At 45.8% G+C, this 27,460-nt stretch overlaps 1 pseudogene; it reads left to right on the top strand.

Annotated features, from left to right (window-relative positions):
- Positions 1 to 8,933: 8,933 nt before the first annotated feature.
- The window catches only part of LOC122924998, a 67,548-nt pseudogene continuing 49,021 nt past the window's right edge, over positions 8,934 to 27,460 (top strand).

Here is a 27,460-nt window from a genome sequence, read left to right as displayed (position 1 = left end):
TGGACGTGACGGACGGGTGCCTGGAGTCGTGACCGGAGGCCAATCGAGTCTGTAGACGTGACAGAGTAATGCCTGCAGTCGTGGCAGGGCTTCGTAACGGGTCTGTAGTCGTGACAGACTGATGCCTGCAGTCGTGGCAGGACTTTATAACGAGTCTGTAGTCGTGACAGACTGATGCCTGCAGTCGTGGTGGGGCTTTATAACGGGTCTGTAGTCGTGACAGACTAATGGCTGCAGTCGTGGCAGGACTTTATAACGAGTCTGTAGTCGTGACAGACTGATGCCTGCAGTCGTGGCAGGGCTTTATAACGAGTCTGTAGTCGTGACAGACTGATGCCTGCAGTCGTGGCAGGGCTTTATAACGAGTCTGTAGTCGTGACAGACTGATGCCTGCAGTCGTGGCAGGGCTTTATAACGAGTCTGTAGTCGTGACAGACTGATGCCTGCAGTCGTGGTGGGGCTTTATAACTAGTCTGTAGTCGTGACAGACTGATGCCTGCAGTCGTGGCAGGACTTTATAACGAGTTTGTAGTCGTGACAGACTAATGGCTGCAGTCGTGGTGGGGCTTTATAACTAGTCTGTAGTCGTGACAGACTAATGGCTGCAGTCGTGGTGGGGCTTTATAACTAGTCTGTAGTCGTGACAGACTAATGGCTGCAGTCGTGGCAGGGCTTCGTAACGGGTCTGTAGTCGTGACAGACTGATGCCTGCAGTCGTGGCAGGACTTTATAACGAGTTTGTAGTCGTGACAGACTAATGGCTGCAGTCGTGGTGGGGCTTTATAACGAGTCTGTAGTCGTGACAGACTGATGCCTGCAGTCGTGGCAGGGCTTTATAACGAGTCTGTAGTCGTGACAGACTGATGCCTGCAGTCGTGGCAGGGCTTTATAACGAGTCTGTAGTCGTGACAGACTGATGCCTGCAGTCGTGGCAGGACTTTATAACGAGTTTGTAGTCGTGACAGACTAATGGCTGCAGTCGTGGTGGGGCTTTATAACTAGTCTGTAGTCGTGACAGACTAATGGCTGCAGTCGTAGCAGGACTTTATAACGAGTCTGTAGTCGTGACAGACTAAGGCCTCTTTCAGACGGGCGTTCATTGTGGGGGTTCATTGCGGGAACACGCGTGATTTTTCCGCGGGAGTGCAAAACCTTGAAATGCGTTTTGCACTCGCGTGAGAAAAATCGTGCATGTTTGGTGTTGGGATCGGTGTTCTGTAGATTGTATTATTTTCCCTTATAGCATGGTTATAAGGGAAAATAATAGCATTCTGAATACAGAATTCATAGTAAAGTAGTGCTGGAGGGGTTAAAAAAATAATAATAATAATTTAACTCACCTTAATCCAATTGATCGCGCAGCCCGGCTTCTCCTTCTGTCTTCATCTTAGCTGTGGAGGAACAGGACCTGTGGTGACGTCACTCCGGTCATCACATGATCTTTTGCCATGGTGATGGATCATGTGATGGACCATGTGATTACCGGAGTGACGTCACCACAGGTCCTGTTACTGCACGCAGCTAAGATGAAGACAGAAGAGATGCAGACTGCGCGAGCAAGTAGACTAAGGTGAGTTAATTATTATTATTTTTTTTTAACCCCTCCAGCACTATTATACTATGCATTCTGTATTCAGAATGCTATTATTTTCCCTTATAACCATGTTATAAGGGGAAATAATAATGATCGGGTCTCCATCCCGATCGTCTCCTAGCAACCGTGCGTGAAAATCGCACCGCATCCGCACTTGCTTGCGGATGCTTGCGATTTTCACGCAACCCCATTCATTTCTATGGGGCCTGCGTTGCGTGAAAAAAGCACAAAATAGAGCATGCTGTGATTTACACGCAACGCACAAGTGATGTGTGAAAATCACCGCTCGTGTGAACAGTCCCATAGAAATGAATGGGTCCGGATTCCGTGCGGGTGCAATGCGTTCACCTCACGCATCGCAGAATAGTCACCCGTGTGAAAGGGGCCTAATGCCTGCAGTCGTGGCAGGGCTTTATAACGAGTCTGTAGTCGTGACAGACCTGGCAGTACCTGCCTAGAAATATTTTTTTCTTTTTTTCTTTTTTTAAATAAAAAAAATAATGTATTTATTTATTTATTACATTTTTTTTTTTTCAGTAGGCGCCACCACAGGGAACTAGCAAAAGTGGGGCTGCATGCCCGTATGCCCAGGACGGTGGCCTCAACCACCCCTGCCAACCCCAAGAAGCACAAAAGGGAGCCCATACGTGAGAATTGCGCCTAACTCTCCTGGTGGCCATGTCAGCAACCTACCCCGGCAGTGTCACAGCAGAGTAGCTGGCCGAACTGAAAACCTAAACAAGTAATAACAAATAGGTGACCAAACGATCCCCTACCCTAACCTAATAGCGCTCCTCACAACCCCTGCCGACGCTGCATGACGAAAGTAACCCACTGAACCACGCGTGTGTAAGCACAGACTGACGCCAACGCTAAGTGGCTCGTCTCAACCCCCGATACTACTTAAGTACACGGAGGCTGCACTCACCAACAGAAGCCTGCTACCCAAGTATAAGTATGGCTTTTTTTTTTTTTTTAACATATGTCAGTTCATTTATTTTTCCTGCTGGACAACTATCTCCCCCAAACACCCTACCACCCCAGCAACCCTAAACTGGATTATCAGATCCTACTGAATCAACATGAGGCACCACTAGACAGATGCAATACCAACAGTGGCTGGTAGGTGGCGATCATCATATGTGTGCCACCAACCAGCGCTAAGTGAGAGTAGACAAGACGTTCAAGGAGTTTAGAGATGAAGGGAGGTTAGAAACAGGTCAGTAGCAGCACAGGTCAGGTCAAGAGATGGTTTCTTTAGTAGTGGGGTTATAACAGAGTGATTGAAAGAGGAGGGAAAGATACCAGAGGAGAGAGAGAGGTTAAAAATTGTAGTTAGGTGAGTGATGACAGCCGGGGAGAGGGACTGGAGGAGGTGTGATGGAATAGGATCACTGCTACAGGTTGTGGGTCGAGAAGAAGAGAGAAGCCTGGAGACTTCTTACTCTGTTATAGGGTCAAAAGAGGAGAGAGAGCATGTGGAGGAATGGGAGGGAGGAGGATTGAAATTATTTGGGGACTGGGAGATTATTTCCTGCCGGATACTGCCGATCTTGTCTCTGAAGTAGGTGGCCATGCCATCAGTGCAGAGGTCAGTGACAGGTTCTGGAACTTTAGGGCTTAGAAGGGAATGAAAAGTGTCAAAGAGTCGTTTTGGGTTATTTGAGAGTGAGGAGATGAGAGAGGTGAAGTACTTTTGTTCGGCAATGTTGGGAGCTGAATTGTATGTTTTGAGCATAAATTTATAATGGAGGAAGTCTGCTGATATTCGCTGATATTCGCGATTTTCTCCTCAAGCGTTCTGCACATCTGGAGCAGCGCTGGAGAAAACGTGTTTCAGGTGTGTGCCAGGGTTGTCGTCTTCTGTGTCGGGAGGGTCGGATCGATATTGGAGCAACTTCATCTAGGGTGGATTTGAGGGCCTGGTTGTAATGATTGGCAGCCAAGTCTGGACAAGAGAGGGAAGTGATTGGGGTAAAAGCTAATTGTAGGGTATAAGTTGCTGGGGGTTAATGGTGTGTAGGTTTCTGTAAGCGAGAAAAGTAGGATTGTCATGAGAAGAGTGAGAGGTCGGAGGAAATGAAAGAAGATTGTGGTCAGAAAGTGGGAAGGATAAGTTACTAAAGTCTGAGACTAAGCAGTGACGGAAGAAGACTAGATCGAGTGTATTGTCCTGTTCATGCGTGGCAGAGGAAGTCAGTGATAGTCCAAGAGAGGAGGTTACAGAAAGAAAGTGATCGGCTGATGGGGGGATGGGATCATCAATGGGGATATTAAAATCACCCATAATAAGAGTTGGTGATTCAGAAGATAGGAAGCCAAGCTGCAAAGTGATAGAGCAGTGTAGTCTCCTATACCGGGCCGATGTAATGTGAGAAGAAACTGTGGAGCTCCTCCATTACATGTCACTGCACACACGTGTATACACTGCACATGACGGCTCTTACCTTGTGATATAAGAGGCCGGTGCTCCTCCATTACATGTCACTGCACACACGTGTACACACTGCACATGACGGCTCTTACCTTGTGATATAAGAGGCTGGTGCTCCTCCATTACATGTCACTGCACACAACGTGTATACACTGCACATGACGGCTCTTACCTTGTGATATAAGAGGCTGGTACTCCTCCATTACATGTCACTGCACACAACGTGTATACACTGCACATGACGGCTCTTACCCTGTGATATAAGAGGCTGGTGCTCCTCCATTACATGTCACTGCACACAACGTGTATACACTGCACATGACGGCTCTTACCTTGTGATATAAGAGGCTGGTGCTCCTCCATTACATGTCACTGCACACAACGTGTATACACTGCACATGACGGCTCTTACCTTGTGATATAAGAGGCTGGTGCTCCTCCATTACATGTCACTGCACACACGTGTATACACTGCACATGACGGCTCTTACCTTGTGATATAAGAGGCTGGTGCTCCTCCATTACATGTCACTGCACACAACGTGTATACACTGCACATGACGGCTCTTACCTTGTGATATAAGAGGCTGGTGCTCCTCCATTACATGTCACTGCACACACGTGTATACACTGCACATGACGGCTCTTACCTTGTGATATAAGAGGCTGGTGCTCCTCCATTACATGTCACTGCACATACGTGTATACACTGCACATGACGGCTCTTACCTTGTGATATAAGAGGCTGGTGCTCCTCCATTACATGTCACTGCACACACGTGTATACACTGCACATGACGGCTCTTACCCTGTGATATAAGAGGCTGGTGCTCCTCCATTACATGTCACTGCACACACGTGTATACACTGCACATGACGGCTCTTACCTTGTGATATAAGAGGCTGGTGCTCCTCCATTACATGTCACTGCACACACGTGTATACACTGTACATGACGGCTCTTACCCTGTGATATAAGAGGCTGGTGCTCCTCCATTACAGGTCACTGCACACACGTGTATACACTGCACATGACGGCTCTTACCCTGTGATATAAGAGGCTGGTGCTCCTCCCTTACATGTCACTGCACACACGTGTATACACGGCACATGACGGCTCTTACCTTGTGATATAAGAGGCTGGTGCTCCTCCATTACATGTCACTGCACACACGTGTATACACTGCACATGACGGCTCTTACCCTGTGATATAAGAGGCTGGTGCTCCTCCATTACATGTCACTGCACACACGTGTATACACTGCACATGACGGCTCTTACCTTGTGATATAAGAGGCTGGTGCTCCTCCATTACATGTCACTGCACACACACGTGTAGACACTGCACATGACGGCTCTTACCTTGTGATATAAGAGGCTGGTGCTCCTCCATTACATGTCACTGCACACATGTGTATACACTGCACATGACGGCTCTTACACTGTGATATAAGAGGCTGGTGCTCCTCCATTACATGTCACTGCACACAGGTGTATACACTGCACATGACGGCTCTTACCTTGTGATATAAGAGGCTGGTGCTCCTCCATTACATGTCACTGCACACACGTGTATACACGGCACATGACGGCTCTTACCTTGTGATATAAGAGGCTGGTGCTCCTCCATTACATGTCACTGCACACACGTGTATACACTGCACATGACGGCTCTTACCCTGTGATATAAGAGGCTGGTGCTCCTCCATTACATGTCACTGCACACACGTGTATACACTGCACATGACGGGTCTTACCTTGTGATATAAGAGGCTGGTGCTCCTCCATTACATGTCACTGCACACACGTGTATACACTGCACATGACGGCTCTTACCTTGTGATATAAGAGGCTGGTGCTCCTCCATTACATGTCACTGCACACACGTGTATACACTGCACATGACGGGTCTTACCCTGTGATATAAGAGGCTGGTGCTCCTCCATTACATGTCACTGCACACATGTGTATACACTGCACATGACGGCTCTTACACTGTGATATAAGAGGCTGGTGCTCCTCCATTACATGTCACTGCACACACACGTGTATACACTGCACATGACAGCTCTTACCTTGTGATATAAGAGGCTGGTGCTCCTCCATCATGGCCTCCTTGTACAGGTCCTTGTGTCCTTCTATATACTCCCACTCCTCCATGGAGAAATAGACAGTGACGTCCTGACACCTTATAGGAACCTGACAACACAATGACACCGTCATCACCCAGACCCCTCCAGTGCTGTTACTGGAGAATTTCCCAGCAGTGTCACCTCTCCAGTCAGCAGCTCCATCATCTTGTGGGCGAGTTCTAGGATCTTCTGCTCATGTATCAGGGGGTGAGTGGGGGGCTCTGTGATGGGGGAAGGGTTTCTGCTCCGCCCTCCTGACTCCTGGAGATGGATGATGGGAGTCACACAGTCCCCCGATGTCTTCTTTACTATTGTGTACTCCTGTGGATGGAGAGAGACACTTAGGGAATAAACCCTTCAGGGGCCATGTGCTCTCCTCCGGCCTTCTCCTCCTGGGTACAACGTGCCTACTTACCTTCTCATGGCTCCTACAACATGACTATTGGTCACTGGTCACATGACACATCACTCACCATACTGGGGGCTGATCTTCAGGTTCTCCATTACTTGGAAGGTCTGGAGGCCGTTCTCTAGGACCCTGGACTCTTCCTATCACTTCCTATGATGGATTCTCCTTTCCGATGTCTGACTTGTTACAGATTAAAAAATACAATGCAACAGCACTCTGCAAACCACATAAAGTACAACATAGTAAAGTATTCTAATGCTATGCCTATATCGTCTGCCACACGACAAGGCGATCTCTGTAAGACAGGAACCTAACACTAAATTAAACCTGTTATGTGCCATGACGGCTACCATAAAATTCAGGGAGTGTAGGTTCCACATGCATGCTGGACCCCCTTTGATTTTTGGTGCCAAGATGGCTTCCACTGAATCCAGGGAATGCAGGTACCAACATGCATGCCGAGCCCACTCCACACCTGCCCCGGTGCCAGATGGCTACCAACAAATGCAATGAGAGTCCACCCTATACCTTTAGTGTTAGGTTCCCGTCTTACAAAGATCGCCTTGACGTGCGGCAGACGGGCTCAAAAAACTTTGTACAAAATGTATTTGCCAAGTATCTCTAATTTACAAAATAGGCATAGCATTAGAATACTTTTTTGTACTTTATGTGGTTAGCAGAGTGCTGTTGCATTGTATTTTTTACTTTGTGTTTTCAGCTATAGCAAAGTGCACCTGCACATTGGGATGTGCTGACAGACTGCCCTTTTTTTTCTTTGCTGATTTGTTCCAGAATACAAGTCAGGGAGATGATCTCCAGGGTGAGGTCTAATATTCTTCTGCTGATCTCCTTCCTGTCCATCCTTGGTGGTCATTCAGGAGAAGAGGAGAGAACTGGAGGAGCTGGAGGCTTCAGGTATTTCTAGGACCTGTGGTGATGTCATCATCATGTGATCTTTGTTAAAGTTCAGCCCCGCCCCCTGCACTGATCACATGACAGTGACGTCACCCCAGGTCCTTCAGCTCTGGTAGTGCAGCAGATACTGGGCAGGTCCTGGTCGGTAGTCAGGGCTCTTGTTCTCTCTGGTATCAGCCATTCCTCCAGCCTGCAGGTAAGATGAGCTGTGAGGAGACAGTGTGGTGGAGAGCTCAGACATGTCACCTCTGGAGATTCTCCTCCATTACACACAGGAATCCTTCTCCGCTCCTCAGCTTAGTATGATGGGGGAGGAGTAGTGGGGATAGTGGGGGTTGTCATCATTCGCTGGCCACTGACTGTCCTGGTGAGGGGCCCCTGCATCCAGGAGGAGAATGAATGGAGCGGGGGCCCGGCCTGAGCTGAGCTCTCTCCAGTCTCTTCTCTAGGAGTTCTGGACACAGCTGAGCACAGCCCAGAGGTGGGACCTGCATCTACCAGACATTTATCTCCTGTGGAGCCACCAGAGATCTCCATGTTGGAGCCCCTGGAATCCATGTGGTGGGGGCTCTGAGAAGCGGGGCCCCTCCAGGCTCAGGAAGTGCGGTTCTGGAGGTGACATCTGGTCTTGTCCCCTGGATGATTTCCTCTCCTCTTCTTATAAAGGCGCCTGCAGTACTAGAAGCCTCCAGCTCCTCCAGTTCTCTCCTCTTCTCCTGAATGACCACCAAGGATGGACAGCAAGGAGATCAGCAGAAGAATATTAGACCTCACCTTGGAGATCATCTCCCTGCTGAGCGGAGAGGTAAACTTTTCTAGATTTCTCTCCTCTTTATTGTATTCTGTAACAAGTCAGACATCGGGAAGGAGAATCCATCATAGGAAGTGATAGGAAGAGTCCAGGGTCCTGGAGAACGGCCTCCAGACCTTCCAAGTGATGGAGAACCTGAAGATCAGCCCCTAATATGGTGAGTGATGTATCATGTGACCAGTGACCAATAGTCATGTTGTAGGAGCCATGAGAAGGTAAGTAGGCATGTTGTACCAGGAGGAGAGGGCCGGAGGAGAGCACATGGCCCCTGAAGGGTTTATTCCCTAAGTGTCTCTCTCCATCCACAGGAGTACACAATAGTGAAGAAGACATCGGGGGACGGTGTGACTCCCATCATCCATCTCCAGGAGTCAGGAGGGTGGAGCAGGACCCCTCACCCCATCACAGAGCCTCCCCCTAACCCCCTGATACATGAGCAGAAGATCCTAGAGCTCACCCACAAGATGATGGAGCTGCTGACTGGAGAGGTGACACTGCTGGGAATGCTGGGAAATTCTCCAGTAACGGCACTGGAGGGGTCTGGGTGATGACGGTGTCATTGTGTTGTCAGGTTCCTATAAGGTGTCAGGATGTCACTGTCTATTTCTCCATGGAGGAGTGGGAGTATATAGAAGGACACAAGGATCTGTACAAGGAGGCCATGATGGAGGAGCACCAGCCTCTTATATTACAGGGTAAGAGCCGTCATGTGCAGTGTATACACGTGTGTGCAGTGACATGTAATGGAGGAGCACCAGCCTCTTATATCACAAGGTAAGAGCCGTCATGGGCAGTGTATACACGTGTGTGCAGTGACATGTAATGGAGGAGCACCAGCCTCTTATATCACAGGGTAAGAGCTGTCATGTGCAGTGTATACACGTGTGTGCAGTGACATGTAATGGAGGAGCACCAGCCTCTTATATCACAGGGTAAGAGCCGTCATGTGCAGTGTATACACGTGTGTGCAGTGACATGTAATGGAGGAGCACCAGCCTCTTATATCACAAGGTAAGAGCCGTCATGTGCAGTGTATACATTGTAGATTATACATGGAGCTTCTGGGCAATGTCCGCCCCTGTGTGACTGTATAGAGCCTGATGTCGCAGCTTCTGTCAGAGGGAGATATCAGGAAACCCTCCAGTGTTATCTCCTCCGATCACTAAACCTACAAGTGAAGGAGCTGAGAGAAGAGTCTGATCTATAGACAGATCTACAGGAGGCCATGTATTCAGTCACTGTGTGCTTGTGTCTCCACAGATGGATCCAGGAGGAGAAATCCACCAGAGAGATGTCCTTGTCCTCTGTATTTCCAGGACTGTCCAAAGGAGAAGGTCCCAGAGAACCCTCAGGTAGATGGAGCTGAGCCCTATACACATCTATATAGGGGGGTCCTGCAGTCATAGAGGGGTCATAGATTGTGGGGGTCTCTTCTGTGGATCTGTTAGATTTCTAACCTGTCTGCTGTATTGTACTGAATTGTTACAGATGATAAATCAGGGGGAAGATCTGACTGATATTAAAGTGGAGGATGAAGAAGAGAGGATGATGGGTGATCCCCCGTGTAGTAGTGAGGTGGAGGAGGACATTCCAGGAGATGTCACCACAGGTATGGAATCATGAATGGGGAAAGTGACTTCAGATTATGTCCTTGGTGCCTTCAGGGCAGGAGGAGAATCTGATCACCGGCTGCTGTGCTAGGGTTAAGCATCATTTTGGGCTCATCAGTAGATACAGTCCACTTGAAAAATGGCAAAAAATCCTATTTAGCATGGCTGGATCTTAACAAGGTTCCAAGTAGAGCTTCAACATGCAACAAGAAGAAATGGGAGTGAGACAAAACATTTTTTGAGCATTCAATTTAATGAAAACAACGAATAAACTGAAACAGGCCGTTTTTCAGATGATCAAAAGTTTAGGATCACACCTCCAAAAAAACCTAAACCCCCCCAAAACAGAAATCCAACTTCCAAACATGAACTCAGTAATGAGTAGCTCCGCCGTTATTGTTGATCACTTTCAAAATCCGTTTTGGCATGCTTGATGCAAGCGTTTCCATGAGGTGAGTGGGAACGTTTCTCAAAGTGGTGAAGACGGCCGCATGAAGGCCATCTACTGTCTGGAACTGTTGTCCATTTTTGTAAACTTCCCTTGCCATCCATCCCCAAAGGTTCTCAATTGGATTTAGATCAGGGGAACACGCAGGATGGGCCAAAAGAGTGATGTTGTTCTCCTGGAAGAAGTCCCTTGTCCTGCGGGCATTGTGTACTGTAGCGTTGTCCTGTTGAAAAACCCAGTCGTTACCACACAGACGAGGGCCCTCAGTCATGAGGAATGCTCTCTGCAACATCTGGACATAGACAGCGGCCGTTTGACGCCCCTGTACTTCCTGAAGCTCCATTGTTCCACTGAAGGAAAAAGCACCCCAGACCATTATGGCGCCCCCTCCACTGTGGCGCGTAGAAAACATCTCAGGTGGGATCTGCTTGTCATGCCAGTAACGTTGGAAACCATCAGGACCATCAAGGTAAAATCTTTTCTCATCAGAGAATAAAACTTTTTTCCACCTTTGAATGTCCCATGTTTGGTGCTCTCTTGCAGAGTCCAAATGAGCAGTTCTGTGGCGTTCAAGGAGACGAGGTCTTTGAAGACGTTTTTTGTTTTTGAAGCCCTTCAGTCTCAGATGCCGTCTGATGGTTATGGGGCTGCAGTCAGCACCAGTATGGGCCTTAATTTGGGTCGAGGATCGTCCAGTGTCTTGACGGACAGCCAATTGGATCCTCCGGCTCAGTGCTGATGACATTCCAAATGACTGTCTTACTGCGTCCCACCTCAGCAGCGATGATGCGCTGTGAGAGACCCTGCTTATGCAGTTCAACAACCCGACCACGTTCAAAAAGGGAAAGTTTTTTTGCCTTTGCCACCACAACATGTGACTACCTGACAGAAAATGACAATGAATCCCATCTTTGCACAGATTTTGCCTTTTAAAGGCATGTGGTCCTAAACTTTTTATCAGCTGAAAAACAGCCTGTTCCAGTTTATTTGTTATTTTCAATTAATTGAATGCTCAAAAAATGTTTTGTCTCACTCCCATTTCTTCTTGTTGCATGTTGAAGCTCTACTTGGAACCTTGTTAAGATCCAACAATGTAAAATATGATTTTTTGCCATTTTTCAAGTGGTCTTAAACTTTTGATCAGGACTGTATTACAATAAAATCCAGATATTTGGGTGATTTTCTTTAAATCAAATAAATTTGTGAAGAAATCCCCCAATAATAACAGCGGAGAAGAAATCTCCTCATCTTACTTCTATATTTCATATATGAGGCTGGGGGCAAGAACTGAGGAGACATCTGACAACACACGAGATCTCCTGACAACTCTGCACACAAGTCACAGGGGGACATGTTGTCTTCAGGATTTTCCTCTAGAACAACCTTAGGCTGTGATATCAGCAGTCAGATGTCTATAATCTAGTGCCCACTATACAGCTCTCCGGGAACATGTCTTCTGGGGGTCTCCTATAAGGGTCTATGGAGGGAACCTTCCCCCCCTTATGCCCCCTCTCTGAGCGGTGACCGGCTGATGTCTATAATCTAGTGCCCACTATACAGTTCTCCGGGAACATGTCTTCTGGGGGTCTCCTATAAGGGTCTATGAGGGAACCTTTCCCCCCTTATGCCCCCTCTCTGAGCGGTGACAGGCTGATGTCTATAATCTAGTGCCCACTATACAGCTCTCCGGGAACATGTCTTCTGGGGGTCTCCTATAAGGGTCTATGGAGGGAACCTTTCCCCGGTTATGCCCCCTCTCTGAGCGGTGACCGTCTGATGTCTATAATCTAGTGCCCACTATACAGCTCTCCGGGAACATGTCTTCTGGGGGTCTCCTATAAGGGTCTATGGAGGGAACCTTTCCCCGGTTATGCCCCCTCTCTGAGCGGTGACCGGCTGATGTCTATAATCTAGTGCCCACTATACAGCTCTCCGGGAACATGTCTTCTGGGGGTCTCCTATAAGGGTCTATGGAGGGAACCTTTCCCCCCTTATGCCCCCTCTCTGAGCGGTGACCGGCTGATGGCTCTGGTCTATCACATATGTGTGACTCTGCAGTAGTTCTGGAGAAGTCACTGATGGTGGCAGTGCAGTGTGAGTGCTAGGAGTCCGGAGATGAGGCTCTTACTGCCCACCTGCCGCTGATTGACAGCTTTCTCCCTATTACTGTCAGTCAGTAGTATGAGGGGGGGGGGGGGAGCCCATATCTGATGAATACACTGGACTCATAATGGAAATGTTCATCATATCTGTAGCAACATCTAAGTGGTTGACAAGAGGCTGGGTCTCCATCTGTCTGTCCATAGGCACCCCAATATGTAATTGTGGGGTTACAATCAGGTACAATGGCGCCCAGAGGCCTCACAAAGACCCCAGACCTGCTGTGTAATAGGAGACCCCAGCGATACAGCCTAATAGATCGCCGGTCAGTGTACTACCGCCAGTAATGCTATGGAAAACTATGAACTGCAAAGCATTATACAAGTGATAAAAGGATCACAGCTTCAAGTGCCCTAGGAAGAAAGACATGTAGGATTCTTCCCCTTTCCGTGCAAAAAAACCCCAAAAACATTTATACAATGAAAAATAACGTCCTCAAAATTGTTCTATATATTTGGTTCAGACACATTTATAACGACCCCTAGAATAAAAAGAACATATTCATATAGAACAGAACAGAGCAGTGTGTAAAAAAAAAACTAAAAGTTGGATTCACAATTTTTTCCATTTTTCACCCCACCAAAATGTAACCATTAAAAATGACAACTCAGTAAAACAATAAGAGCCTCGTACCGGCCCATCGACGGGAACAGGAAATAGTTGTGTCTTGTAAGGAAAAACCCAACAAAAAAGCACTTTTTTGGTTCATAAAATATATTTGTATTGAGTAAAACATCATAAATAATCTCCATCTCTGGTGTCGCTTCATTCGTGCCGTCCCATTGAGTAACGGTCACACGTAGTTTTTACTGCGCAATAAACGGCAAAATAAGCCACAAGGAACTTTGGAGGAATAGCGGGGCTTTATGTGTTACCTCAAATAAAATGAATAAAACCTAAACCGATTACATGTGCCCCCAAATGGTGCCATCAAGAAATACAAGTCATGAGATAAAAAACTCAAAAGATGTCTATGAAGCTGAGATCTGATGACTGTGCGACCATTAGACCAAAATTCCGTGCAGATTGAAATCTCGAAAGAAGAAGAGAAGAAAGGCGAGCTGTTTTTTTTTGTGAACGACATTCTACTAAAGACTTTGAATGTGAAGAAGGGAAGCATTCTTGCCCTCAACGATTCAAGGAAAGTTGTGTACATTCTCACATTTGATAATCTTTCGGACTGTCACAACTTGTACGAGCAGCTGAAAATCCATCACGCTGATCCTATTCTACATGGACTTAATTTTGTTTTACTCTACTCGACGGGGGAAATTCCACTAATCGTACACATGTACAATCTCTTTGTTTCCTTATGTGATATAGAATTTTTTATTTCGAGATATTGCTTAAAGGGGTTGTCCGGGACTGAGGACTTTGTTCCATTAGTACAAGACAGACATAGATATAACATACATCCATGTCCTACCTTTTCCACATGTTTCTGAAGCCCCGTTTTCTTATAGGAAATTCTTCGCCGGTAGTGAAGTTTTATTAGACTGGGTGACGTACCGGGTCCCTTGCAGGAGTGCTGAAGCCTCTTCTTCCGGCTGCTCAGAGAGCCCGGTGACTTCAACGCCACTCTAGCCAGAAAAACGGCTAGGGCAGGGCTAAAGCACGCCCATCAGAGCCGGTGACCTCACTGAACACACTGCCGGGCGGATGCGATTAAGCACAGCGCAAAGGAGAGTATAGGGGGCTGCCTGGGTGACAATAGTGGTTTGTCCGGGTTCAGCTCTGAACCCAGACAACCCCTTTAACTTTGAAATCTGTCCGGAAGCTTATGAATAAAGCAGACTTATGGACCGGAAAGTATACATTTTTTGTCACCTTCAGGGAGGACCCTGGAGGAATTAGAGGATTAAATCTCCCCCATTAAGCTTCACAATTGGAAGAGACAGAGGGTACATTTATTATCCAGGGATGCCGGAATTTTGTTGAAAGTGTCAATTTGGCCACGTACAAGCCAACTGTAAAGAGGAGGGAAGTGCCAACAAGCAGGGCATAAAAGCACCGACTGTCAGAATGTGATTATATGTAACCTATGCAGGATGGAAGGTCATGCCTTTAAAGACTGTCCAAAGCGGGGTAGAGCTCGGTCCTATGCTGATGTTGCCGTAGGCAAGGGACCTACAAAAGAACCGGAGGCCACCAAAAAGGCTGGAGCTGCACCCGCTATGAAAGAACCAGAGAAACCTGAGACTACAAGCGTACCTGGAACATCCAAAGTGCTGATGAAGGAGAAAATGGTGGATTCTGTGAAGAGTGCTCTTGGAAAATCTGCTCCTGCAAAAGTGGCAGGGGAACCTGCTACTGACGCAGGAGTGAAGGGGACGATCGCAGGAGACAAAGCCATGGACCTACAGACAAAAGAAACAAAAAGAAACATGAAGAATAGGTTCTCAGTGTCAAAAGATCATCCCGTCAAAGTGCAGATAAGAGCGACAGCGGCTTAAGACCAAGCGTGACCTTATCTGATCCTATGCACATTCTTCAGTTTGAGAGCTTAGCCTCACCAGAGCCATTAGTTCCATTTATGTCAAGTAGTTCATCTGATGAAATGACCTGATGCGCAATGCTTTCCTACAAATTCATCTCACAGAAAGTGAGAAATTTTGAGAGAGCTCAACAAAGAGAGATGCTTTTGTATGCAAAGATACTCTCTGTTATTTGAAGTTTTTTCTTAATGGACAATGTCTGATACGCTATAAATCTCCTCCCTTAACGTAAGGAGTATTAAGGGAGCCTCTAAGAGAGCTGCTGTTTTGGCTTATCTGGAGACAGTCTACTGCGACATCATCTTTTTACAAGAATGTGGAATAGAATACTCCCCAAACTACGCAGACCTAAGGGAAAGTTGGACACAGGGCCCTTCATTTTGGTCTGGAGACAACAATAACAGAGCTGATGGAGTTGGAATACTATTCAAAGGAAATAGTTGCTAAATCATTTCATACATACAATTGATGCCAGGAAGAGCTTTATTAGTAAGTATCAACTTTAATGGCAGAGAAATCACATTACTAAATGTATATGCTTCACCTGAACTTCATGAAAGAGCTGAGATGCTAGAAGACATACAACCTTTCTTAGCTGGTCAATCACCAGTGATTATGGCCGGAGACTTTAACTGTGCCCTGAAAGAGGAAGAAAGAACTGGTGAGCAAGTAAGAAGAAGGGACAAAACAGTCCATCAACTTAAAAATATGATTTTGGACTTTCATTTAATTGACATTTGGAGTAATGTAAAGGACAATGACCCAGAATACACATGGAGTAACTCTTTAGTTCACTCAAGACTGGATTATTTCTTCATTTCAAAAGCCTTGAAGCCTGTGACGATGTCCCTGGAGGGTAATATCTTCTCTGATCATAAGTTGCTTCTAGCGCAAATTCAAGTAACTGAAGGTGCAAAAGGCAAAGGCGTATGGAGGCTAAATGTGGATCTATTGAATAATAAAGATGTAAAGAAGATATTTGTTCAAAACTACAAGAAATGGACTTGGTATAAAGAAAAGTTTACTTCAATATTGCTATGGTGGGAATATGTAAAAGCCAAAACTAAATAATTTTTCCTCAAAATTGGAATTAAAAATGCGAAGAAAAAACTGTGGTTCAAAAATCTTAATACCAAACTACAGACTTACCTGAAGCTGAGAAATGGAGGCATCGATGTCTCAGACCTGATAGAGAAAACAAAAGGAGAAATTAAAAAGGCAATTTACCAGAAAGGCAAAGAAATAATATTTATTACCAAAGTGAAGCAGCTTGAAGCTGATGAAAAATGTACAAGATTCTTCTTCAAAAAAACTACTGGGCAAAAAACAGTAATATCAAATATCGGTGGTGAAAGAAAGAAGAAATGCTTAAAGTCAAACAATTTTATCAAGAGCTGTTTAAGGGTACTTTCACACTTGCATTAAAGGATTTCGGTAGGCAGTTCTATCACCGAAACTGCCTGCCGGATCCATCAATACGTATGCAAATCGATGGCGTTTGGCCGGAACACTTGGGGCAGTATCCGGCATTAATGCATTTCAATGGAAAATAATGCCGGATCCAGCATTCCTGCAAGTGTTCTGGAATTTAGGACAGAGAAAATACCGCAGCATGATGCAATATTATCTCCATCCTGAAAAGGTAAAATGACTGAACTGAAGACATCCTGATGCATACTGAACGGATTACTCTCCATTCAGAATGCATAAGGATAAAACTGATGAGTTTTTTTCCGGTATTGAGCCCCTAAGACAGAACTCAATGCCAGAAAAGAATAAAGTGTGAAAGTACCCTTAAACTCTTTAAAAAACAAGCTGGAGAAAGGGAAGCAATAAATGCTCTGCAAGGACATCTCGCTAGAAGAATTGCACGCTGTCTTTAAAGGTTTCGCAAAAAACAAAGCTCCAAGGTCTGATGGATTTGCAGTAGAATTTTACTTAACATTCTGGAATGTATTGAAAGGAGACCTGATGGCTATCTTCAAGGAAGATTTAGGTACAGAAGTGTTGCCAGAATCTTGGCGGAAAGGTATTGTGACATTACTATAGAAAAAAGGCAATAAATCGCAATTAGAAAATTGGAGACCAATCACACTCCTAAATACGGATGACAAAGGTATGGCCAAGTTGCTTGTGAACCAGATAAAAAAAGTAATTGGCAAAGTAATACATAAAGACCCAAGTATGTGCAGTCCCAGGTAGAGGAGTATGGGAAAATCTCAACATAATAGGAGACTGTATCTGGTATCAGAATGAGAGAAAACAAGATCTAGCCTTACTATCCTTGGACTTTCTCAAAGCAGAGTTTCTGTGGTTGGTGCTGAAGCAAATTAACTTTCCAGATGTTGCAATAAAACAGATATCATTACTCTACAGAGAATCCTTCAGCCAAATTCTTATTAATGGTTTTCTGTCTGGAAAAGTCACTTTGTTTTCTGGAGTAAAGCAAGGTTGCCCCTTGTCATCCATTCTGTTTATTTGTGTTTTGGAGCCACTACTCTCGCTACTCCGAAAAGGTAATCAAGGGTGTCTCTATACCGGGTGGTAATGGACTTACTGTTAAAACAGGGGCCTACATGGATGATGTCACAATCTTATGTACAACAATAGCTACATTGAGAAGAGCCGTACAAATTACAGAATTCTTTTTCCGAGCTTCTGCCTTTCATCTTAATAGAACGAAGTGTGATTGATTTGCCATAGGAGATTAGAGAGAAGCAAATATCCCGGATCTAAAAATACAAAAAGAGCAAATAAAAATAAATTTTTGATGACATTAGCAACAGTCAAAAGAGTAGGGAGGAAGTCAAAGCAAAAGTCCCAAAGAAAGTGGAGGTTTGCAAACTGCACAAATTAACAATACAAGGGAAAAATTTGATCATTAAAGCCCTAATAATCCCAATTCTACTGTACTTGAATGTAGTCTTCCCTCCAAATGATCTGAAATATCTTCAGAGAGTAATCTTTCAGTTTATTTGGAGCTCGAAAATGGAGAAAGTCTACACGGAGACAATGTATAAACAAAAAAAGTTAGGAGGCAAAGGGATACCTAATATTAAGAAACTTCTGTACCTGCATTTCTTTTCCCTGTGCTTCAGGATGATTAATAGAACCGAGAATACCTGGACTTTTTCCCTAAAGTATGCAGCAGGACATTTGTTCCAGAAACGCCAATGGATACAATTTCCTTTAACAAGACTAGTGTTGCTTGTCCCACCAAGGCAATCTGTATTAATTGAGAAGATCATTCGACAGTACTCCCTAGAGAAATGTGAGAGACTGTTTGGAAAATGCTAAAAAAAATACATCTGAAAAATAAGGAACAAGTCTGTCCAGTCTCAAATTATACAGAAGCCAAGTCTTTGGAATGTTGGAAGCTGTGTAATTGCGCTTACCTCTCGAACTGTCTAAAAGAGTTAGCCTGGATGGTAATGCAGGATTGTCTACTGACGTAATGTGGAATTGTAAGTATGCACAGAACTTATGGATGAGGATGGGTGTGTTGCTGAAGCATACTTGTGATATGGGCTTCTTAAATCACGAACTAGTAATGTATGGACTTTGTACTGTGCCGCAGACAGGTAAGAAGCAGGTATTATGGACTATGGTGAACTGCTTGAAAAATGCATTATGGAAAGTTCGTAATATTTTGTTGTTCAGGAGAGACTTGATTGATGAAAAGGAATGCATCAAACTTGCTTTACGTGAGATTTATGTTTTCTATTTGCGTGACAGAAAACATTTAGGTGTTAGAGCTGCTACATCGTGGAATATTAACATGTGAAATGTGCTTCTTGAGTAACTTTAGATAAGATTGTTTCATTGTAAGCTTTTTAGTTTTATAATAAAAATATAAAACTGGTTTTGTATGTTTCATAGTGCACAAGGCTGCCATTGTAAGGTATGCTGCCATTACCGGTCTCATGGATAGTTGGCTTGCACATACCCAGCTTTTGGCTTATAGCTTTTGTGTGACTGTTTTATGTTATAGATAATGAAATTGCGTGCGGAATACATACATATTACATTGCCGATTTTTGCAATCACGAATTTGCGAATCTACTGCGAATATTCAGCTAACAATTTGCGAAATATCGCGAATTGGAATATTGCCTATGTCTTTCATCACTACTGAGAAATGCGCTTCACCTCATGATCTTAATAAATATAGGATTGTGTGGTCAGGACCAGATTGTCCATAATATTATAGAGGATCTCCGTGGAGCAAATTACTTCAGACTAAACAGATATGAAGTATTTAAAACATTGTGGGACCTATGGAGAAAGCACACCCCAAAAACCGCTCCAACATAGCTAGACGGGATGATGAAGATAGAAGAGCAGTCTTAGTTTGGGGAAATCTCAGATACTCCCTCTGACTCTCAATCTCGGACTGTTGTCGGAATTAGGTGAGACATAAGACTCTCCCTACAGACTCGGACCAGATCTGATACTTGAAAGGTTTATTACTTTCATTTTGTTTCTTTTCTTATATGTTTCTATGATGCAGTTTACATATGTAATATAAAAATAATCAGGTGATAATGGAAGATTTTATATCTTTATTACTTATTACTGCTGTAGCAAATGTGAAGCTGCTACATATTTGTTGGATGTAAAACTTTAATTAAAAAAGTAATGTTAAAAAAATAATAATATAAAAGACTCTCTCACTAAATTTCTCAATACAGGCGACATGTAGTATTAAGGAGATTTCTTAGACATGATAAGGCTGGTGTACTTACTTACTTTGAAATTCTTTGTCAGAATGGCTGATCTTAAATTAATTTTTGTCTTAACAGAAAATCCCAGCAAAAATTCTGAGGAAAAATGTTTGTTATCACTAAAGGATAAAGATATCCCGCAGCGGTCTTCAGGAGAAAACATCATTAACCTTAATGTAAATCCAGGACTTCACAGTGCAGATATATCCTATAATCCTCCTAATTATGAGGGACCTTCTCCTGACCAATCAAAGATTGTTACCACAAGTACAGGTCAGAAAAGGGGTGAAAGGTCTCACTATGGTAAAGAGTTCACGGAAGGCTCAGGTCTTTTGACACACAGAGGAATTCATACAGATGAGAGGCCATATTCATGTTCAGAATGTGGGAAGTGTTTTCCGAATAAATCAAAACTTGTTACACATGTGAGAATTCACACAGGAGAGAAGCCGTATTCATGTTCAGAATGTAGTAAATGTTTTACAGTGAAATCAAATCTTGTTACACATCAGAAAATTCATACAGGAGATAAGCCATATTCATGTTCAGAATGTGGGGAATGTTTTAAATATAAATCATATCTTTCTACACACAAGAGAATTCATATAGGAGAGAAACCATATTCATGTTCAGAATGTGGGAAGTGTTTTCCAAATAAATCAAAACTTGTAACACATGTGAGAATTCACACAGGAGAAAAGCCATATTCATGTTCAGAATGTGATAAATGTTTTACAGGGAAATCAAATCTTGTTACACATCAGAAAATTCACACAGGAGAGAAGCCATATTCATGTTCAGAATGTGGTAAATGTTTTACAGGACAATCAAATCTTGTGACACATTACAAAATTCACACAGGAGAGAAGCCATATTCATGTTCAGAATGTGGGAAATGTTTTACACTAAAATTACATCTTGTTAGACATAAGAGAACTCACACAGGGGAGAAGCCATATTCATGTTTAGAATGTGGTAAATGTTTTGCAGGGAAATCAAATCTTGTTACACATCAGAAAATTCACACAGGGGAGAAGCCATATTCATGTTCAGAATGTGGGAAATGTTTTACACTAAAATTACATCTTGTTAAACATAAGAGAATTCACACAGGGGAGAAGCCTTATTCATGTTCAGAATGTGGGAAATGTTTTACAGAGAAATCAAATCTTGTTACACATCAGAAAATTCACACAGGAGAGAAGCCATATTCATGTTCAGAATGTGGGAAATGTTTTATACAAAAAACTGATCTTGTTAATCATGAGCGAATTCACACAGGGGAGAAGCCATTTTCATGTCCAGAATGTGGTGAATGTTTCAAATATAAATCAAAACTTGTTACACATGTGAGAATTCACACAGGAGAGTAACCGTATTCATGTTCAGAATGTGGAAAATGTTTTAAATATAACTCTTATGTTGTTATTCATGAAAGATAACACACAGGAGAGAAGCCATATTAATGTTTAGAATGTGGGAAATGTTTTACACTAAAATTAAATCTTGTTAAACATAAGAGAATTCACACAGGCAGAAGCCATATTCATGTTCAGAATGTGGGGAATGTTTTAAAGATAAATCAAATCTTGTTACACATGTAAGAATTCACATAGAAGAGAAACATTTTCATATAATTGAACATATTAGGTAATTTGTGGACCTTAAAAAGCAAATAAGAAGGTTTATTTTTTTTGGGTGGTATTATCCTGAATCTTTCACATGACCTAATGATATTTCTCTGAGGTCAGCGGACTGGAATCCATGGAGGAAAAGTATTGTGGATTTAAGGAAGAGGAGAAGAGCTTTTGCAATACCCCAGAGTGGCATTACCACTTCTGCACCCTGCTACTGTCTTTATTGGTTAACACCATGTCATCTTATGTATTTATTTCAGGTCCAAACACTGTGCATTTCCTATTTTAAACTGTTATGTTAATATGTAATGTGCCTGGTTCAACTGTAGGTGGCAGCAAGCATGGCAGAGCTACAGTTACAGAGAATGGAACCCTTCTTTCCATTCTAACTCTCCCTCTAAGGAGGGGAGGGGGGTAGTTAGTTAGGTCAGTCTAGTGCACACCCAGCTAGGTAAAGGGTGTTCAGTAGGTGCACGTCCCTGCTGGACATGTCCCAGCCAAGCAAAGCAAGCCAGCCAGAGCACCTTCAGCTCTGCTGGATCTGGAGGCCACAGCCTGAAGCCTCAGAAGCCAGGAAGTATAGTTCCCTGGTATAACCAAACCTAGAGACAATCAATAGAAGTTGCAGCATCCAGAGGAAGCAAAGTTATACAGCTACCCTGTCAGTACAGCAGAGCCAGAGAGCAACAGATGTAGTAGAGAGGAGTTTGCCTGCCACAGAGTTTTAATGCTAAAGCCTGCTGGGAACCAAGACAAAGTCTGTAAACTGGAGAAACATTTACCAAAGTAAAGCTGTTTTCAACTTCATCACAAGGTCTGGACTGGAATTTATTCTTTATCCCATACTACTTCTACCCCCTTTTGCTGCTTTGGACAATAAGCCTGGGGTTCAGTGTATCCAGGTAGGAGCACCGTGACATAACACAAACATTAAGGGACATTGTAGGCCAACCTATACCACTCGGCCATTCCTACACTTGGATACCACCAACGCCATTTCTATAAAGGGACCCCTTGCCGCTGTTGGACGTTACAACTGGCTTCACGAACAGGATTTACTTGTGTGTCTCACACTTACAAAGCCTATAAAATTGACAGAAAACCTTTTTGACTTTATTACATTTACTTCAGAGCGACAGGCGGAGGAAAGTGCAAGCCGCCGTCCAAAGGGTTAATCAGCCATCTTTAACTGTGATGGCATATCTTCTTCAACCAGCCCAAGAGTGGGAAAAACAGGGAACTGGTGCTCTTCTATTACATGTCACTGCACATGACGGCTCTTACCTTGTGATATAAGAGGCTGGTGCTCCTCCATTACATGTCACTGCACACACGTGTATACACTGCACATGACGGGTCTTACCTTGTGATATAAGAGGCTGGTGCTCCTCCATTATATGTCACTGCACACACGTGTATACACTGCACATGACGAGTCTTACCTTGTGATATAAGAGGCTGTTGCTCCTCCATCATGGCCTCCTTGTACAGATCCTTGTGTCCTTCTATATACTCCCACTCCTCCATGGAGAAATAGACAGTGACGTCCTGACACCTTATAGGAACCTGACAACACAATGACACCGTCATCACCCAGACCCCTCCAGTGCTGTTACTGGAGAATTTCCCAGCATTCCCAGCAGTGTCACCTCTCCAGTCAGCAGCTCCATCATCTTGTGGGTGAGCTCTAGGATCTTCTGCTCATGTATCAGGTGGTGAGGGGGAGGCTCTGTGATGGGGTGAGGGGTCCTGCTCCGCCCTCCGAACTCCTGGAGATGGATGATGGGAGTCACACAGTCCCCCGATGTCTTCTTCACTATTGTGTACTCCTGTGGATGAAGAGAGACACTTAGGGAATAAACCCTTCAGGGGCCATGTGCTCTCCTCCGGCCCTCTCCTCCTGGTACAACGTGCCTACTTACCTTCTCATGGCTCCTTCAACATGACTATTGGTCCCTGGTCACATTATACATCACTCACCATATTGGGGGCTGATCTTCAGGTTCTCCATCACTTGGAAGGTCTGGAGGCCGTTCTCCAGGACCCTGGACTCTTCCTATCACCTCCTTTGATGGATTGGTAATGGTTATTTACTATACTTCGTAAGGACCTCCTGACGTTACAATATCACGTGACATCCCTAGGTCACGTGGGTCGGCAGCCGGCGCGCTCTTCTATCACAAGCACTGGCCGACTGTTTGAAGAGAAGGAAGGTCAGGAATGGCGGCTCAGCAGTATCTGTAGCACTGAGAGGGGAGAGAGTCTGACATTGCTGGAGAGATGTGTGAGATTATATACTGGGGGGCTGCTGTGTGAGATTATATACTGGGGGGCTGCTGTGTGAGATTATATACTGGGGGCTGCTGTGTGAGATTATATACTGGGGGCTGCTATGTGAGATTATATACTGGGGGCTGCTGTGTGAGATTATATACTGAGGGGCTGCTGTGTGGGATTATATACTGGGGGGCTGCTGTGTGAGATTATATACTGGGGGGCTGCTGTGTGAGAATATATACTGGGGGGCTGCTGTGTGAGATTATATACTGGGGGGCTGCTGTGTGAGATTATATACTGGGGGGCTGCTGTGTGAGATTATATACTGGGGGTGCTGCTGTGTGAGAATATATACTGGGGGGGCTGCTGTGTGGGATTATATACTGGGGGGCTGCTGTGTGGGATTATATACTGGGGGTCTGCTGTGTGAGATTATATACTGGGGGGCTGCTGTGTGGGATTGTATGGAGAGGGGCTGCTGTGTGAGATTATATACTGGGGGGGCTGCTGTGTGAGATTATATACTGGAGGGGCTGCTGTGTGAGATTATATACTGAGGGGCTGCTGTGTGGTATTATATACTGGGGGGCTGCTGTGTGGGATTATATACTGGGGGGCTGCTGTGTGAGATTATATACTGGGGGGCTGCTGTGTGAGATTATATACTGGGGGGCTGCTGTGTGAGATTATATACTGGGGGGCTGCTGTGTGAGATTATATACTGGGGGGCTGCTGTGTGAGATTATATACTGGGGGGCTGCTGTGTGAGATTATATACTGGGGGGCTGCTGTGTGGGATTATATACTGGGGGGCTGCTGTGTGGGATTATATACTGGGGGCTGCTGTGTGGGATTATATACTGGGGGGGCTGCTGTGTGAGATTATATACTGGGGGTGCTGCTGTGTGAGAATATATACTGGGGGGGCTGCTGTGTGGGATTATATACTGGGGGGCTGCTGTGTGGGATTATATACTGGGGGTCTGCTGTGTGAGATTATATACTGGGGGGCTGCTGTGTGGGATTGTATGGAGAGGGGCTGCTGTGTGAGATTATATACTGGGGGGGCTGCTGTGTGAGATTATATACTGGGTGGGCTGCTGTGTGAGATTATATACTGAGGGTGGTGCTTCTGTGTGGGATTATATACTGGGGGACTGCTGTGTGGGATTATATACTGGGGGCTGCTGTGTGAGATTATATACTGGGGGGCTGCTGTGTGAGATTATATACTGGGGGGCTGCTGTGTGAGATTATATACTGGGGGGCTGCTGTGTGAGATTATATACTGGGGGGCTGCTGTGTGAGATTATATACTGGGGGGCTGCTGTGTGGGATTATATACTGGGGGGCTTCTGTGTGGGATTATATACTGGGGGGCTGCTGTGTGGGATTATATACTGGGGGGCTGCTGTGTGAGATTATATACTGGGGGGGCTGCTGTGTGAGATTACATACTGGGGGGGCTGCTGTGTGAGATTATATACTGGGGGGCTGCTGTGTGAGATTATATACTGGGGGGGCTGCTGTGTGAGATTATATACTGGGGGGGCTGCTGTGTGAGATTATATACTGGGGGGCTGCTGTGTGAGATTATATACTGGGGGGGCTGCTGTGTGAGATTATATACTGGGGGCTGCTGTGTGAGATTATATACTGGGGGGCTGCTGTGTGAGATTATATACTGGGGGCTGCTGTGTGAGATTATATACTGGGGGGGCTGCTGTGTGAGATGATATACTGTTGGCCTGCTGTGTGAGATTATATACTGGGGGGGCTGCTGTGTGAGATTATATACTGGGGGCTGCTGTGTGAGATTATATACTGGGGGGGGGGCTGCTGTGGGAGATTGTATGGAGGGGGGCTGCTGTGTGGGATTGTATGGCGGGGGGCTGCTGTGTGAGATTATATGGGTGGGGCTGCTGTGTGAGATTGTATGGGGGGGCTGCTCTGTGGGATTGTATGGAGGGGGGCTGCTGTGTGAGATTGTATGGAGGGGGGGGCTGCTGTGTGAGATTGTATGGAGGGGGGCTGTTGTGTGAGATTGTATGGAGGGGGGCTGCTGTGTGAGATTGTATGGGGGGGGGCTGCTGTGTGAGATTGTATGGAGGGGGGATGCTGCTGTGTGAGATTGTATGGAGGGGGGGCTGCTGTGTGAGATTGCATGGAGGGGGGGGCTGCTGTGTGAGATTGTATGGAGGGGGGGCTGCTGTGTGACATTATATGGAGGGGGGGCTGCTGTGTGAGATTGTATGGAGGGGGGACTGCTGTGTGAGATTGTATGGAGGGGGGCTGCTGTGTGAGATTGTATGGAGGGGGGGCTGCTGTGTGAGATTGTATGGAGGGGGGGCTGCTGTGTGAGATTGGATAGAGGGGGGCTGCTCTGTGAGATTGTATGGAGGGGGCTGCTGTGTGAGATTGTATGGAAGGGGGGCTGCTCTGTGAGATTGTATGGAGGGGGGGCTGCTGTGTGAGATTGTATGGAGGGGGGCTGCTCTGTGAGATTGTATGGAGGGGGGGCTGCTGTGTGAGATTGTATGGGGGGGCTGCTGTGTGAGATTGTATGGAGGGGGGCTGCTCTGTGAGATTGTATGGAGGGGGGACTGCTTTGTGAGATTGTATGGAGGGGGGGCTGCTGTGTGAGATTGTATGGAGGGGGCTGCTGTGTGAGATTGTATGGAGGGGGGCTGCTGTGTGAGATTGTATGGAGGGGGGGCTGCTGTGTGAGATTGTATGGAGGGGGGCTGCTGTGTGAGATTGTATAGAGGGGGGGGCTGCTGTGTGAGATTGCATGGAGGGGGGCTGCTGTGTGGGATTGTATGGAGGGGGGCTGCTGTGTAAGATTGTATGGAGGGGGCTGCTGTGTGGGATTGTATGGAGGGGGGCTGCTGTGTGAGATTGTATGGAGGGGGGACTGCTGTGTGAGATTGTATGGAGGGGGGCTGCTGTGTGAGATTGTATGGAGGGGGGGGCTGCTGTGTGAGATTGTATGGAGGGGGGGCTGCTGTGTGAGATTGTATGGAGGGGGGGCTGCTGTGTGAGATTGTATGGGGGGGCTGCTGTGTGTGATTGTATGGAGGGGGGCTGCTGTGTGAGATTGTATGGAGGGGGGGCTGCTGTGTGAGATTGTATGGAGGGGGGCTGCTGTGTGAGATTGTATGGAGGGGGGCTGCTGTGTGAGATTGTATACAATCTCCATACAATCTCACACAGCAGCCCCCCTCCATACAATCTCACAGAGCAGCCCCCCTCTATCCAATCTCACACAGCAGCCCCCCCTCCATACAATCTCACACAGCAGCCCCCCTCCATACAATCTCACACAGCAGCCCCCCTCCATACAATCTCACACAGCAGTCCCCCCTCCATACAATCTCACACAGCAGCCCCCCCTCCATATAATCTCACACAGCAGCCCCCCCTCCATACAATCTCACACAGCAGCCCCCCCTCCATACAATCTCACACAGCAGCCCCCCCTCCATACAATCTCACACAGCAGCATCCCCCCTCCATACAATCTCACACAACAGCCCCCCCTCCATACAATCCCACACAGCAGCCCCCTCCATACAATCTCACACAGCAGCCCCCCCTCCATACAATCTCACACAGCAGCCCCCCCTCCATACAATCCCACACAGCAGCCGCCCCTCCATACAATCTCACACAGCAGCCCCCCCCCCCTCCATACAATCTCACACAGCAGCCCCCCTCCATACAATCTCACACAACAGCCCCCCTCCATACAATCTCACACAGCAGCCCCCCCTCCATACAATCTCACACAGCAGCCCCCCCCTCCATACAATC

This window comes from Bufo gargarizans, chromosome 1 (assembly GCF_014858855.1).
Source record: "Bufo gargarizans isolate SCDJY-AF-19 chromosome 1, ASM1485885v1, whole genome shotgun sequence".
Classification (NCBI taxonomy): Eukaryota; Metazoa; Chordata; class Amphibia; order Anura; family Bufonidae; genus Bufo; species Bufo gargarizans.
The sequence above is the reverse complement of the archived record's forward strand: the minus strand, read 5'-3'. Positions and strand labels throughout refer to the sequence as shown.